This window comes from Culex quinquefasciatus, chromosome 2 (assembly GCF_015732765.1).
Source record: "Culex quinquefasciatus strain JHB chromosome 2, VPISU_Cqui_1.0_pri_paternal, whole genome shotgun sequence".
NCBI lineage: Eukaryota > Metazoa > Arthropoda > Insecta > Diptera > Culicidae > Culex > Culex quinquefasciatus.
This window is the reverse complement of record NC_051862.1, coordinates 110,945,607-110,959,597: the sequence shown is the minus strand read 5'-3', so window position 1 is coordinate 110,959,597 and position 13,991 is coordinate 110,945,607. Positions and strand designations below refer to the sequence as shown.

Here is a 13,991-nt window from a genome sequence, read left to right as displayed (position 1 = left end):
GGCCGCTGTTGGTGTTAGAACCTGTTCCGGATCCGTGATGCAGATCCGCCAGCTGCAGTTCGGAGGACAACCCGACTAACGAATCGAAGCGGCAGCAATGCACCTGATGGGGGCAAACCCAGCCAGCTCGATTCCACACAGTCCTTGGACATCGGATAGATCGTTACGTTGCCATCGTGCAAAAGCAAAACTCTGTCAATTGGCATTATCCGTGGGAAACAGTTTGTCCTGCTCCTGTCTGTGGAACTTAATTACTGGATGCGGAAGAGGTGAGCCTGCAGCTGCAGGTTTTTCTTGATGTGAGGGTCGATGTATCTGAATGGGGATTGGTCGAAATTGATCTTCTGCGAACATTCAGTATTCAGACATACCTACTTGGGAGCAGTTTCGTTCGGTACGGTCAGCTTGTTTGGCAACTGCGCGGCCAAAATGTTGTCCTCGAAGATGATCTCCTGAAGCCTATAGATTCAACGACAAGTTGAATAGCTCGATCGTGGTGTAGTTGATGTAGTAGTAGGTACGCCGCGATCATGCCCAGATTCAGCGGCAGCGTATCCATCTCGTCCTCCACGCTGATACATATGGACTGCTCCAGGTCGGAGAGGGTCGATTTGACCAATTCGGACAGGTGGTCCGACAAGTGTAGGTGGGTGACGCCCTGCAGGTTGTAGTAGTTCGGGTTCTGGGTGAGTCGCCGGTACAGGAACGTCCAGGTAAGGTAATCAACGGCGTCCTGTTTGTTTTCAATGGTTTTGGTGACGACCTCCGCGTTGAAGTGATTGTGCATACGATGATCCAGATGACTTTCCACCGGTAAACTCTCGTTGAGGAACTTCTTGAAGAAGTCCTTTTTGGAGCTCTGACACATCAGCACGCACTTGGCGTCGTCATCCTCTAGTGGACGGTTGGCCCTTCCCACCATCTGCATGACATCCGTGACCGGGTAGTCGTCGTACGAGTGACTCTTACCGTTATAAAACTGCGTGTCCATGATGATCACCAGGTAGGCGGAAATGTTCAAGCCCCAGCACAGATCTCGCGTGACGACGACAATCTGCACCGCACCGGAATCGAACAGCTGCTCCACGATGCGATGATCAGACGCCGTCAAGCCTTCGTGGATGTACGCAACCCCCAGCGAGAGTGTCTCCTTCAACGTTTTATCCGTCATGCGAACCAAAAACGGCTTAATGTCCTCCTCCTCGGCCTGGAAGAACCGGTTCAGTTGAGCGTCAGCAGCACAGTAAGTCAAAATATCAATCGCCGTCAAACGACCCAACTTCCTCGAGCTCACAAACACAATCACCGGTTTGTGCGGGCTGAACTTGGTTGCGGCGTTGTACACCGGTTTGGACATGGCCGCAATGCGCGACGCGTTGTGCGTAATGTTGAATCCCTGCACGTGCAGTTCCAGCGGGATTGGCCGCACGCTCGGATAGAAGTTGAAGGTCACATTCACGTTGCAACCCAGCCATTGAGCTACGTCCCGGGCGTCCGACAGCGCGATGATCCGGATCTGCTTCTCAATCTGGGACGAAATGTACCGCATACGGGAGCAGACGACCTCCAACACAGGACCTTCCTCACCGCCAATCAACTGCAGCTCGTCCACAATAAACAGCTGGATATTCTGGACGTTCTTCCTCTGCTTCCAACGCCGAGACAAAATGTCCCACTTGTCTGCCGTGGTCACGATGATTTGCCCCTTGGCGATCAGCTTCAAGTCCGTTCCGGTTTCCCCCGTCAGTTTGACCACCTTGCAGCCCAAGTTCTGGCCAAACTTCTGGTGCCAATCCATGAAGATCAGCTCGGCCAACGCGTCCCTCGAGACCAGATAAACAACCCGACCGTGCGGATTCTGCTGCAACATCCGCAGCACGGCAAACTCCGCGATCGTCGTCTTGCCCGACCCGGTTGGCGCACCCACAAACACATTGTCCTCACTGTTGTACACCGCGTTGAAGACCTGCGTCTGGATCGGATTGAACTGCGGGAACCGGTCCGCGTACAGCTCTTCGAAGCGTGGTTCACGCAACGCACTGATTGGCAGCGGCTGCAAATCGAGCAGCTCCGTCGGCGGCAGGTTCTTCTCTGGTAGAATCAGGTGACGGAACGAAACCGGAAGTTGCGTCTCCACGCCAATCCACCGGTCGGACACGATGCGCAGGAAGTACTGCGGTGGCAACGGTTCAAACACCGGCACGAAGAACTTCACCAGGTGATCGTCCTGGCAGTACTTGTACTTGAGCAGGAAGTACTCGTGGTGCAGGATAACCTCGGAGTCGACGTCCTCAACCAAAATCCAGAACGCCTGCGACTGGCCGTGAACCTTCTCATCCCACTGGAAGTCCGGCGTGATGGTCAACTCGACGCGCAGCGTATAACGCGTAATCGGTTGAATGTGCGTGGACAGCTCCAGCTTGGGGAACTGGTGCACGTACTTGTAGATGGTCTTGCCCAGCTTCGGCACGCGAATCAACTCTCCGATATCGTTCGCCTCCAGATCATACAGCCGCTCCTACGGGAAGTTCTTCTTCTCGATCTTCTTCACGATCTCCTCGGGCATCTTTCGGAACTGACGCAACGGGGACATGCTCTGCTACATGCGCCGATCGATCATCTTGCACAGCGTTAGGCACTTGTCCGCCAGCTGGGCCCACTTGCGGTTCAGGACAATCTCGAAGACGGCACGCAGCAGACGGGACGCGGACTGGGTCACGTACACCATGTCGGCCATCAGGGCAAAGCCCTCGAGCTTCAGCTGGGAGATGTAGGCTTGCAGGAGGACGTTGACCTTGGCGCTGGGTTCTTCCATGCTTTCCTTGATCGGGATCGGAACGTGCTCCATCAGCTTTTGCAGCTCGAGTGTCTCTTCCTCGTGGACCGTTATGTTCCGGAACTCGCCGGACATCCAACCGATTCTGGTGACCTGGAAGTGGTCACTTTTGCGGTCGTACTTGAGGTTTGCACCAAGTTGGCGCGGAAGTCCTCCAGCAGCGGGTGAAAATTCAAAACAAAAACATCCAATGTTTTTGCAATATTTGTAAACATTACAGGCAACAGTCTTGTACCTACTTGTGGAAGCTGGATATTTTTTAATCAATTTTATTTAACATTAAGATTTATTGCATTTTTATGGTTTGACTTATCTAAAACTATTTTTGCATGCATCAACATTTTGTTAAACATCCAAAAAGTATTTAAAAGGTGCAACATTAAATAAAAACTGAAAAAATAAAAATATATTTTGAATCCAGTAGAAGGTTCTGTACGGTAGGCATATTTGGGTACAGTGCCGCCATCTATGAAACAAATGAAGGGTTCACAAAACTGTCGATAGAGGGCCATCGCGCACCAACACTGCGAACCTGGCGGTAAAAAAGAGAAACATGCCGTCAGGTGTTCCATTCCCAGTGCGTGACCCCGTTCCTATACTGAGCAAAACTCCCACAGCGCATCGAAGTGTTTTGCACATGATCTGACCCTGCAGTACAGAGCACTCAAATATCAATCGCGAAACACTTGAAATTGCGGTGATTGGCCATGAAATAATTTCAATCGAGAAATTAAAAAGAGAGATGTGAGCCGGTAACATGGAGTAAAACTTTCGCAACTGTCATGGTAAACTTCACAGCAGCTTGACAGAAAGTTTAACTCCATGTTGCAAATTTAATTTCTCGATAGCCAAACACTTGAATTTTAAATGGTGTTGAAAAATAATAGTACGTACAAGCGATATGCAGGCTCTCGCTTGCTAGTCGTGCACGCTACCACTGCGCTGGCCGGGCAGTTGAAAATGGTAGAGTTTTTTGTGCTACTCGTTCTAGCCTCGCTTCTAGCCATCGATAAAAGTCAATCATAGAAACACATTAAATTCAAGTGGAAATCACGTTGACTGTGAATAGTGCTTGTTTTGTGTAGATCTTAAGATCAATTTCATGTGTTTTCAACATCACTTTGAATTGTTCAATACAGTGGGACAAATTCATGAGCAAAACACTTGAAAAGCTTGAGCCACCCGATTGAAAAAAACGTGCAAAAAATACCAAAAAGTCAATCGCCCAAACAATTGCATTTGATTGTGATTTGGATTGATGTTGAAACACTATGATGTGGCTTTCTCAACCCTCTGGCACCACTGTAAATGGTTAGAACGTTTGACAGTCACCAAAACCTCGAAGAGCCCACGTAGTAGTATTAGTGAAGAGCCCACGTTGTTTATCGTGAGCTCTTCACTAATACTACTACGTGGGCCCTGTGAGTGTAGCAGTATTGGTGTTGTCTGTTTGTTTACACCAAATCTTCTAGAAACATATTTTTTTTGGGTGCAAATCTGTTACGAAAAAAGGTGAGAACTGTTGCTTCCGATTGACTGGGAAGATTTGCCGGGTAGCACTGGACCGGGGACTGGCCAAGTCCCGCTGTTGATCCTTCCGAACAACTCGCTGCAATCTCCGGCAGGGAGTAACCGACCAAGTGCAGAAACATCCGTGATTCCGGTGATTGTGGCGGAGCTGGTCTTTCCGAGCATCATTCGATGACCTTCTCCGAGGACTGGCCCACTCCCGCTGTGACTCGCACAGGGAATCGAAGGAATCGAAGTTCATCACGAAGTGGTCCGAACAAATCTGAACTTTGAACTTGCAAAACCGTCTTCATCGCCTCTTCGCGGGGCTTTTATCCATAGTCTCTGGCGGATAGGGTCTAGTGGGGGGGAACTAGTGGAAATCATTTCAACATTATGAAATTATGCCTTTTTTTACCACGCGGTTTGTTTATTTTCAAATTTTGACAGCAAATGCGTTCTTCAGTCATTGGGGAAAATGAAACTTTGCATTTTCTCTTTGACAATATTGCAAATTATGGAATTTTCCAAATCAATCATGTAAAAAACCAAAGAAATTCATTTTTAGACCTTTTATTCACTAACTGTATTGAAGACTTTCATGTACAAGAATCTGTAACCCCCCTTTGGAAGAATGAAGTCTTCCATAAAGCAATTGAATATTCTATTTATGTCCATAAAAACACTTTGCCCATTGACTGGGAATATGAAGAAGTCCTGGAATACAATAAAACAAACTTTGTAGAAGCCAAACGTAAACTACTTGCAATTGACTGGCAAAATTTATTTAATAATGAAGGAAATGTCGACGAATTAGTAGGAAAATTCTATACGGAAATTAAAACTATAACATCTGAAACCGTACCTACTAGAAGAAGACGACGTTATAACACAGGCAATAAATACCCAGTGTGGTTCACTCCACATCTAAGAAATTTAAAAAATAGAAAACAAAAAGCCTACAAACTATATAGAAACAATACAAATGACACAAATCTTCTGAATTATCTGAATATTTCCGACCAATTTTTTTCGGCACTCAATTCTGCCAACGAAGAATATAATAGGGAAGTCGTATCGGAAGTCAAATCATGCCCGAAAAATTTCTTTAATTACGTAAAATCCAAATCCAAAAGTAGTAACTTCCCATCGCAAATGCAACTGGACGAAAATGTAGGCAGTAACTCAAAAAAAAATTGCAATCTTTTTTCAAAATTTTTCAAAGAAGTATACACCTCATTTTCCGAAGACCGCGACCGCGACTATTTTTCATATATACCGTAAAACGGGGTGACTTTGATAGCCGGGGTGACTTCGATAGGTTTGCGATTTTCCCGCAAAGTGAAGAGTACAATTAAAATATGTAAGGAATGGTTTAGAAATATACTGACCGTGGTAGAGAAGTGTTCAAAGTACCTCAAGAAGAACTTTTCATAAAATTTTGACAAGTTTAAAAAGTTAGTTATTTATAGTAAGTAGTAGTAAGAAAATGTTGATGAATGTCATTATTTTAAACTTCTCAAAGTGTCTTGATTTACTCAATGAACATGATTTTTAATCGGTAAACGGAATGCATTTTCGGATTCTTTGGACAATTTTCCACTAGGAGCAGGTTAAAAAAGTTTGTAAATAATAAATAATATGTGTTTTTAAAACACAATCAAATAAAATCTCCAAATTTATGGGCAATTTCAGTTGAACAAATTTCATGTAAAATGTGAAAACTTGTGATTCGTGCTTCGAATTCAGTATAAAATGCAATATAAATCGATAATTTTATAAACAAAACTAGTTTTAACAAATTTCAGGCAAAATTCCGACTTTTTAACAATTTTACCTAAAATTTATATGTATTTTGCTAAAAAGCTTATACACTTAGTTAACTAAATATAATCATTGATTTTTTTTTTTCTTAAAAACTATATCAGCTACTTTAGTGATGGTACATTTAGCAAACAAGTAAAGTTTGAACATCTTAAATATAATTTTAACAAGAAAAACTATGACTATCAAAGTCACCCCGGAATTAAAACTAATAATTTTTAACGAAATTATTTTTCTAAACATTATTGAAAAATCTTTTTTCCGAAATAGTGCATGAACTTTGTGTGGCCTACCCCAGTACATGTTTTAAAAATAATAATCTTGAGAAAAACCTTACCTGTTGGAAAATATTCTAAAAACAAATTGAAATTCTATCAAAGTCACCCCGGGTTACGGTACCAGAATTTCCAAATGACGTCTCAGTCAATTCTTTGTCAGAAACGGAAGTACGCCAGGCATTGAAGGACTTAGACTCATCAAAAGGACCAGGACCCGACGGAATAGCACCTGCATTCCTAAAGAACCTTGCAGAAGAATTGACATTTCCACTGCATCATCTTTTCAACATGTCAATAAATACTGGAAAATTCCCACAAACATGGAAAAAGTCTTTTTTGGTGTCTATTTTCAAATCAGGCCCAAAATCAGACATACGTAATTATCGCGGAATTGCCCTTTTGTCTTGCATTCCAAAACTTTTCGAATCTATTATAAATGAAAAAATCTTTCAGCAAGTAAAAAACCGCTTCACATGTAAACAGAACGGCTTTTTTAAAGGCCGCTCTACTAGCACCAACCTTTTAGACAGGCTTCACTGAACACCAAGATCTGGTGCGCCGTGGTGCGGTTTTCGTGTCACTATAGAACCCAAACCGAGCTGTTTATTGTCACACCATAGCAACTGTACCGAAAGCACCTTAGTACACCACCGGTGCACCAAAACTGTATACCAAGATGCAACTCAACAGAATGGTTGATCCAAGTAAACCGGAGGCGACATTGTTTTGATTGAGGTTTGTCAGCCATCGTTCACATCTTCGGGGTGGCCTGGCGGTTGTTATCTCCGTCTATTAATCACGAGGTTCCTGGTTCAATCCTGAGTACAAATATTTTTGAGGTTTTTTTTTAAATTGATTGTCAAAATAACTGATTATAAACATTTTTTTAAATTAATTCTTCAAACCTGCGACGCTTTAGTCAAAGGGTTAAACATGTAATGCAGCCATTCTCAACCATCTTCTAGGCTGGTACCCCCTACCGTGTAAATCAAGTAGGCTCGGTACCCCCGTTGAGAATCGCTGATGTAATGGATTTTTGCAGTGGAATAGCGAAAACGTTCCGTATTACGCAGGCAGGTTTAAGTGAAAATGCCTATTTCAGGATTATATGCACGAGAAGTTAGAGTTTATATTTCATGACTCTACGAAATTCTCTTCCTAAACAATTATTCTAAACAAATAAAAAAAAACATTTTGAAAAATAAAGTAAAAACTGTCGAGATTCGAACCAAGAACCTTTAACTTAATGATGCACTGCCTTTGACAAGAGTTCTAAACTTCTTCCGTGTGGTAGGCGCAGAAACCATGTCAGTTTTGTGTACCCGATCCACACCGCCGTCACACCAAACTTCGGTTTCGGTGCACCGATCAAGCTACTGAGCTGTGTCGGGTTTGGGTTGTGACGAGAAATGGTGCGAATAGAAAAACCGGTATCATAGCAAACCATTGTCGCACCCGTCAAAAGGTAAGTCTGCTTTTAGAATTTGTAAATTTTACACTGAATGCAATGCATAATCGCAATTTCGTAGAAGCAATTTACACAGACTTTAGTAAGGCATTTGACAGAATCGACATACCATTATTAATCTTCAAACTGCAGAAAATTGGAATTCAACCGAATCTTTTGGAATGGCTTAAGTCATATTTGACTAAGCGCGAACAAATTGTTCGCTTCCAAAATGTACTATCGGAATCAATTCACGTCACCTCTGTGGTTCCGCAAGGATCCCATCTAGGACCTCTTCTTTTCATCTTGTATGTAAACGACATTTCCTTCATTCTTAAAAAAAAATTAACGTACTTGTATATGCAGACGACATGAAATTGTATATGGAAATAGGAAATGCCAATGACAGTCATGTATTCCAAAACGAAATTAATCTTTTCTACACATGGTGTAGTAAAAGCCTACTCCAATTGAATGTAAAGAAATGTAATACCATTGCCTTCAGCAGAAAACATGAAACACCAAACATAACAGTATTATTAGGAAACCAACCAGTAGAAAAATGCAAAGTAGTACGTGATCTAGGTGTCATCCTAGACTCACAACTAACTTTTGTAGAACACTATAACACAATAATAAACAAGGCAAAAAGTACATTAGGCTTTATAAAGCGCTTTGCATTCAACTTCCAGGACCCGTATACTATTAAATTACTCTATATAACGTATGTCAGGCCACTCTTGGAATACTGTAGCTCGTACTGTAGTATCGTCTGGAATCCATACTATGCCGTACACCAAGCACGTATTGAATCTGTCCAAAAACAATTCTTACTGTACGCACTACGTAAACTTAACTGGACTGCATTTCCTCTCCCATCGTATGAAGCACGCTGCATGCTCATAAACATACAATCATTACAAGAACGTCGTAAATTTACCATGCTCTCTTTCATCAACGACATTATTTCTCAACGCATACAGTCAGCAGCATTATTTTCAGAAATACGCAATAGTATTCATGAACCAAGCCGTACTCTTAGACATTCACCACTTTTTAGAGTAACTGCATACACGACAAATTATTAAAAAATTCGCCATTAAATCAAATGATGCGCTTGTATAATGAAAATTCACAGTACATACATTTCGACATGTCTAAACCGGAACTACGAAAAAATCTGTACAATAGAAATAATATCTAGTATGTAAGAAAATTGTAAGTAGTCTACATAAGCTTGACGAATAAACAATATATTTCATTTCTTCTTTGTTGTCTTCATGTTTGTGCGAACATTTAGGTTTCATAAACATGGCCGTCGTGACAGAGGGCTGGGCTTTCTTCAATGATTCATGTGTTTGGGCACTTGAATAAAAAGTGTGGTGTATTTTCAGTGTAACTCCGACAGTTATCAAACCAGTCTACCAAACATACCTGGTCATTGAAATTGAACTTAACTGTCAAAATGTTCAAAAGTTTGAAAGAACCAAAACAAAAGAACAAAGCGGCGTTCAGCACGGACACTCTGGGTTTCGCATCCAACCCCGTCGCGTTAAAACATCCAACAGGACAAGATTACGCAAATCACGGATGGCCCCGGTGCTGCACCTGTTAATATTAGTCACGCAGGTGAGTATTGGTGGGTTTTTATTTGTTTGGGGTTTATTATTCGCTCGTAAAATCATTCAATCCGAAGCGCTTCTGCGGCTGGGTTTTGCAAGACACACCATCCGTCGGTTTCCGAGCCCTATCGCGAAAAATCTCCGGAAGCTACGTTTTTGGAACCAAAGCTTAAACGTGGTTAAAGTTTCTGAACTAAAAAACAATTTTTCCTTCTATTCACAGTTCCTTGATCCCGACTGCGGCAAGCAGCAGACGTTCAAATTCCTGCTTGAATGTATCAAATCGAGTTGGCATCGGGTGCTTCGATGCCTCTTCACATGCTGGACGTTCTGGAGGCGTTCTTCAACTACCCCGGCCCTGTAATCCTGCGGCTAGACGGAACAACCAAGGTCAAGCAGATAGTACTGTTGATAAATCGCTTCAACTGAACAAGCGGATGTTTGTGTTGAACCGGTCGACCCGTTCCGGAGGCATCAGTACAGAATCCGTCGTCTTCTACGATTCTGACTCGAATCCTACCAGAGACGCGCAGGCGCAGGTTCGGTGCTACAAGTTAGGGCAGTGAGATACATGCTCGGCGATCTGGCCAACGTGGACGGCAACTTTACGACGGCCTTCTTAAAGAGTGGCGCGGCGCGGCTTGCCGAGGTCATTGAACGGTTCAGTTGGTCATCGTCGAGACTGAGACCGAGCAGCAAACGCGCGACTGAGAGGCGAATCAATAGGCGCAACTGAAACCCGAAAAGGAATCGGCCGCCGAGAGCTGTTGTGTGTCCACCAGGGTTGCCAGGTTGCCAGATAAATCTGGGAATGCCAGATTTTTCAAGTGTCTGCCAGAATAAAGATTCGCCCTTCTCTGTGCCAGATATTGACAGATTTTGCCAGATTTTTTACTTTAAGCCATTTTTGTACAACTTTTTGATTAAAATGAATGAATTTTATTGCAAATAAAATAAAATTGATTGTGTTTTCCTTAGAGATAATGTAACTTATCATTTTTTTGCCCATTAGGATGACTCGACATGATCGATTTTTCAGAACAAAGTTTTTTCGGTCCCTTTTGGGTCCATGAACAACCCCCCAAAATTTGGGAGCGATTGGTTCAGCCCACACTTTGCGCAAAGCGATTCAATTTTGTATGGAATTTAGTATGGGAAAACCACTAAAATTTCATTTTCAAATTCCCGACTTTTTCCCGACTTTTTTTTTCAGACTTTTCCAGAATGCTCAAATAATAGGCATTTCTTATCTAAAGAATGATTTCACACAAACAACTTTCTATAAGAACAGTCAATATTAACCACCGAAAAAAAAATCTCAATGGATTTAAAAAAAAAATCTAAACATAGGCAAAAAAACATTTTTTTGTAAATACAGAAACTAAACAACAAATAAAAAAAACTTCAAAAATTGAATTTCATTATTTATGATTCAGAGTAGAAACACAAACAATTAATCTTTGAAAAAATAATCGAAAGTTCAACAATACTTATAACTTCCATGTTATCTTTTAAATTGGCAAACGTATAGTTTTTGATACTTCGTTTCAACTGGAAATGACACAAAGTTAAATATAACTGAACTTAAAATAGCGTTCCAATTTTTTTTAAACTTCATCATTATTTTTAAACAAAGAATGATTAAAACATGACTGCTGTTATTATTCAATCAAAGGATTTAGAAAAATGTCAAGGAATGCATAAAAAAACGTTTTTGCCAAGTTCCCTTTTTAATTTTGTAATTTTTGATATTGAATTTTCTAATCAATGTTAATTTATCTAATGGTCAGTATTTAACTGTTTTTTTTCAATGATAATTCAGTTTGATATGATTTTATATTTTCCCACTTATTTTAAGCAAAATGTTTGAAGACAATTTTTTTTAAATTGCAAGAACTGAAAATTTCTTGGATTATTGTTATTTTTTTGCAATTTCAATATATTATTTATGTTTTCAAAACGAAAAAAGTTTTTCAATTTTGGATTTTATTCGATATTGAAGTTTTCCGAAAACTAAAAATAAGCTTTATCTAAACGAAACGAAACTATTGGCACTAGGCCCCCCGGGGCATGGCCTTCCTCTAACGTGGGATTTCTGCTCCAGCGCCTCTGACGAGACAGGAGAAACCGGGACCGACGTTTTACTTCACCATCCGATAGAAGCTCAGTGGATAAGGCGGGAATCGAACCCGCGTCTCATAGCATCATCGGGATCGGCAGCCGAAGCCGCTACCCCTGCGCCACGAGACCCACTTCAAGCTTTATCTATGGTAGGTAATTTACCCATACTCACAAAAAAAAGTTCAATGGCAACATTCGAAAAAAAAACAAATTTTAAATTACTAAATGAATTTAGTTAAACAATTAAAAATATTTACAAAAAAAACCATTGCCAAACTCAAGTTAGAATCTGTTTTCAAATATTCAATTATGTGACAAAATTAAATAGAATCATAATTCTAAGGCTCTATTTTTATATCAGTTTTTCATTAACTTTACCTCTTGTTTGATGAACAAAATTAATAGCGATCATTTGATTCATAAAAAATATTATGAAAATCTGTGTCAAAGACCCCAATATTCATTAAGATTTTGAATGCCTCAAATTTATTGAAATAGTGAAAAGAACCTTGAATTTCAAGTAAGTTACTATAGCAGAAATCAGTGAATTCAATTTGAAAATTGTACAAAATATTACAAAATAATTCAAGAGTTAAAAAATAATTTTCAAACAAGTATGCTCAAAATTCCCGACTTTTCCCGACTTTATGACAAAAATTCATAAATTCCCGACTTTTCCCGATTTTTTGGCGGATTTAGGCGAATTCCCGACTTTTTCCCGACTTTCCCGATTTCCCGACTTGAGTGGTCACCCTGAGTATTTTGATTTTTATAATTTTCAGGTTTCACTCAATTTTAAAACCAATACCGTAGGAGTGTAGCACTGATTGTCCTCTAAAACTTTCTCTAAGAAGGTATGGTTCTATCTCTCTTCTGAAAAAAGATATAGCGTTTTCAAAAGTCCGATTGGAAAATAAGTCAGGAAAATTATATTTCCTGACAACACTGGCAGTACATTTACCTAATATGAGTACGACACTTATTTCTAACTCGTTTCAAGTGCATCCTAGGTAAATGGTGTCTTCTGGAAAGTTGTTGTATATAAACAGGGCCTATCTTTTAAAAATATTGACGCCCATACAACCAGTAAAACCATCTGAATTCTACAAACTTTTGGATTTATTTATACCCTCCCTCCCCTTCACCACTCCGAATTGTTAGATTTCCGTCTGCCAGATTTTGCCAGATTTTATTCGATACTTTGCCAGATTTTTCAAATTTCGACCTGGTAACCCTGGTGTCCACCAAACTTGAGGACAAATCTTCTGGAACTATGACGCCGCAACCTGAAATCGCATCGCGGACGATTGCCTTCAAGGAGTCCACTCCGTACACAGAACACGCGAGGTAGGTCTCTGTGCTGTGGTTTATTGATGACCGTAAGTTATTTTTATGAATGTATGAAAACGGATAAATTTTTTCACTTAAATCAAAATCTCGCTCCGTTGAATTTTTAGTTTGATGTAGTCTGAATGTTTGTATTTCATACTGTTTTTCTTCACGACAATTCGCTTCATATGAAAAACATTGTTCACTACCAATCGCGTCGTGTACTCCATTGGCATAGCTTTTGAAGCAGCGCCAGAATACAATGGAACACAACAAGCATTAAAATTACATCGGATTCAAAATTCAACGGGGCAAAAAAAATATTTGCCCTGGTAAAATTACATCGATTTTATCGGAAAATTACATGTTTCTGTAGCGACATTTGTTCGGCACATTTACGTCGGATGGCATTTAAATTTACAATGAATTTGATGAAAATTAGCATCATTAATGACGTGCACTTTTGGTACATCATAAATAATGTAAATTTACCGGATTTTTTTTTCTGTGTAGGTATCATCCAAGACTCACAACTAACTTTTGTAGAACACTATAACACAATAATAAACAAGGCAAAAAGTACATTAGGCTTTATAAAGCGCTTTGCATTCAACTTCCAGGACCCGTATACTATTAAATTACTCTATATAACGTATGTCAGGCTACTCTTGGAATACTGTAGTATCGTCTGGAATCCATACTATGCCGTACACCAAGCACGTATTGAATCTGTTCAAAAACAATTCTTACTGTACGCACTACGTAAACTTAACTGGACTGCATTTCCTCTCCCATCGTATGAAGCACGCTGCATACTCATAAACATACAATTATTACAAGAACGTCGTAAATTTGCCATGCTCTCTTTCATCAACGACATTATTTCTCAACGCATACAGTCAGCAGCATTATTTTCAGAAATACGCAATAGTATTCATGAACCAAGCCGTACTCTTAGACATTCACAACTTTTTAGAATAACTGCATACACGACAAATTATTTAAAAAATTCGCCATTAAATCCA

General features: G+C 40.5%; 1 pseudogene; it reads right to left on the bottom strand.

The window, feature by feature from the left end:
- Positions 1 to 251: 251 nt before the first annotated feature.
- Positions 252 to 2,926, bottom strand: LOC6047811 (annotated as a pseudogene).
- Positions 2,927 to 13,991: the final 11,065 nt, after the last annotated feature.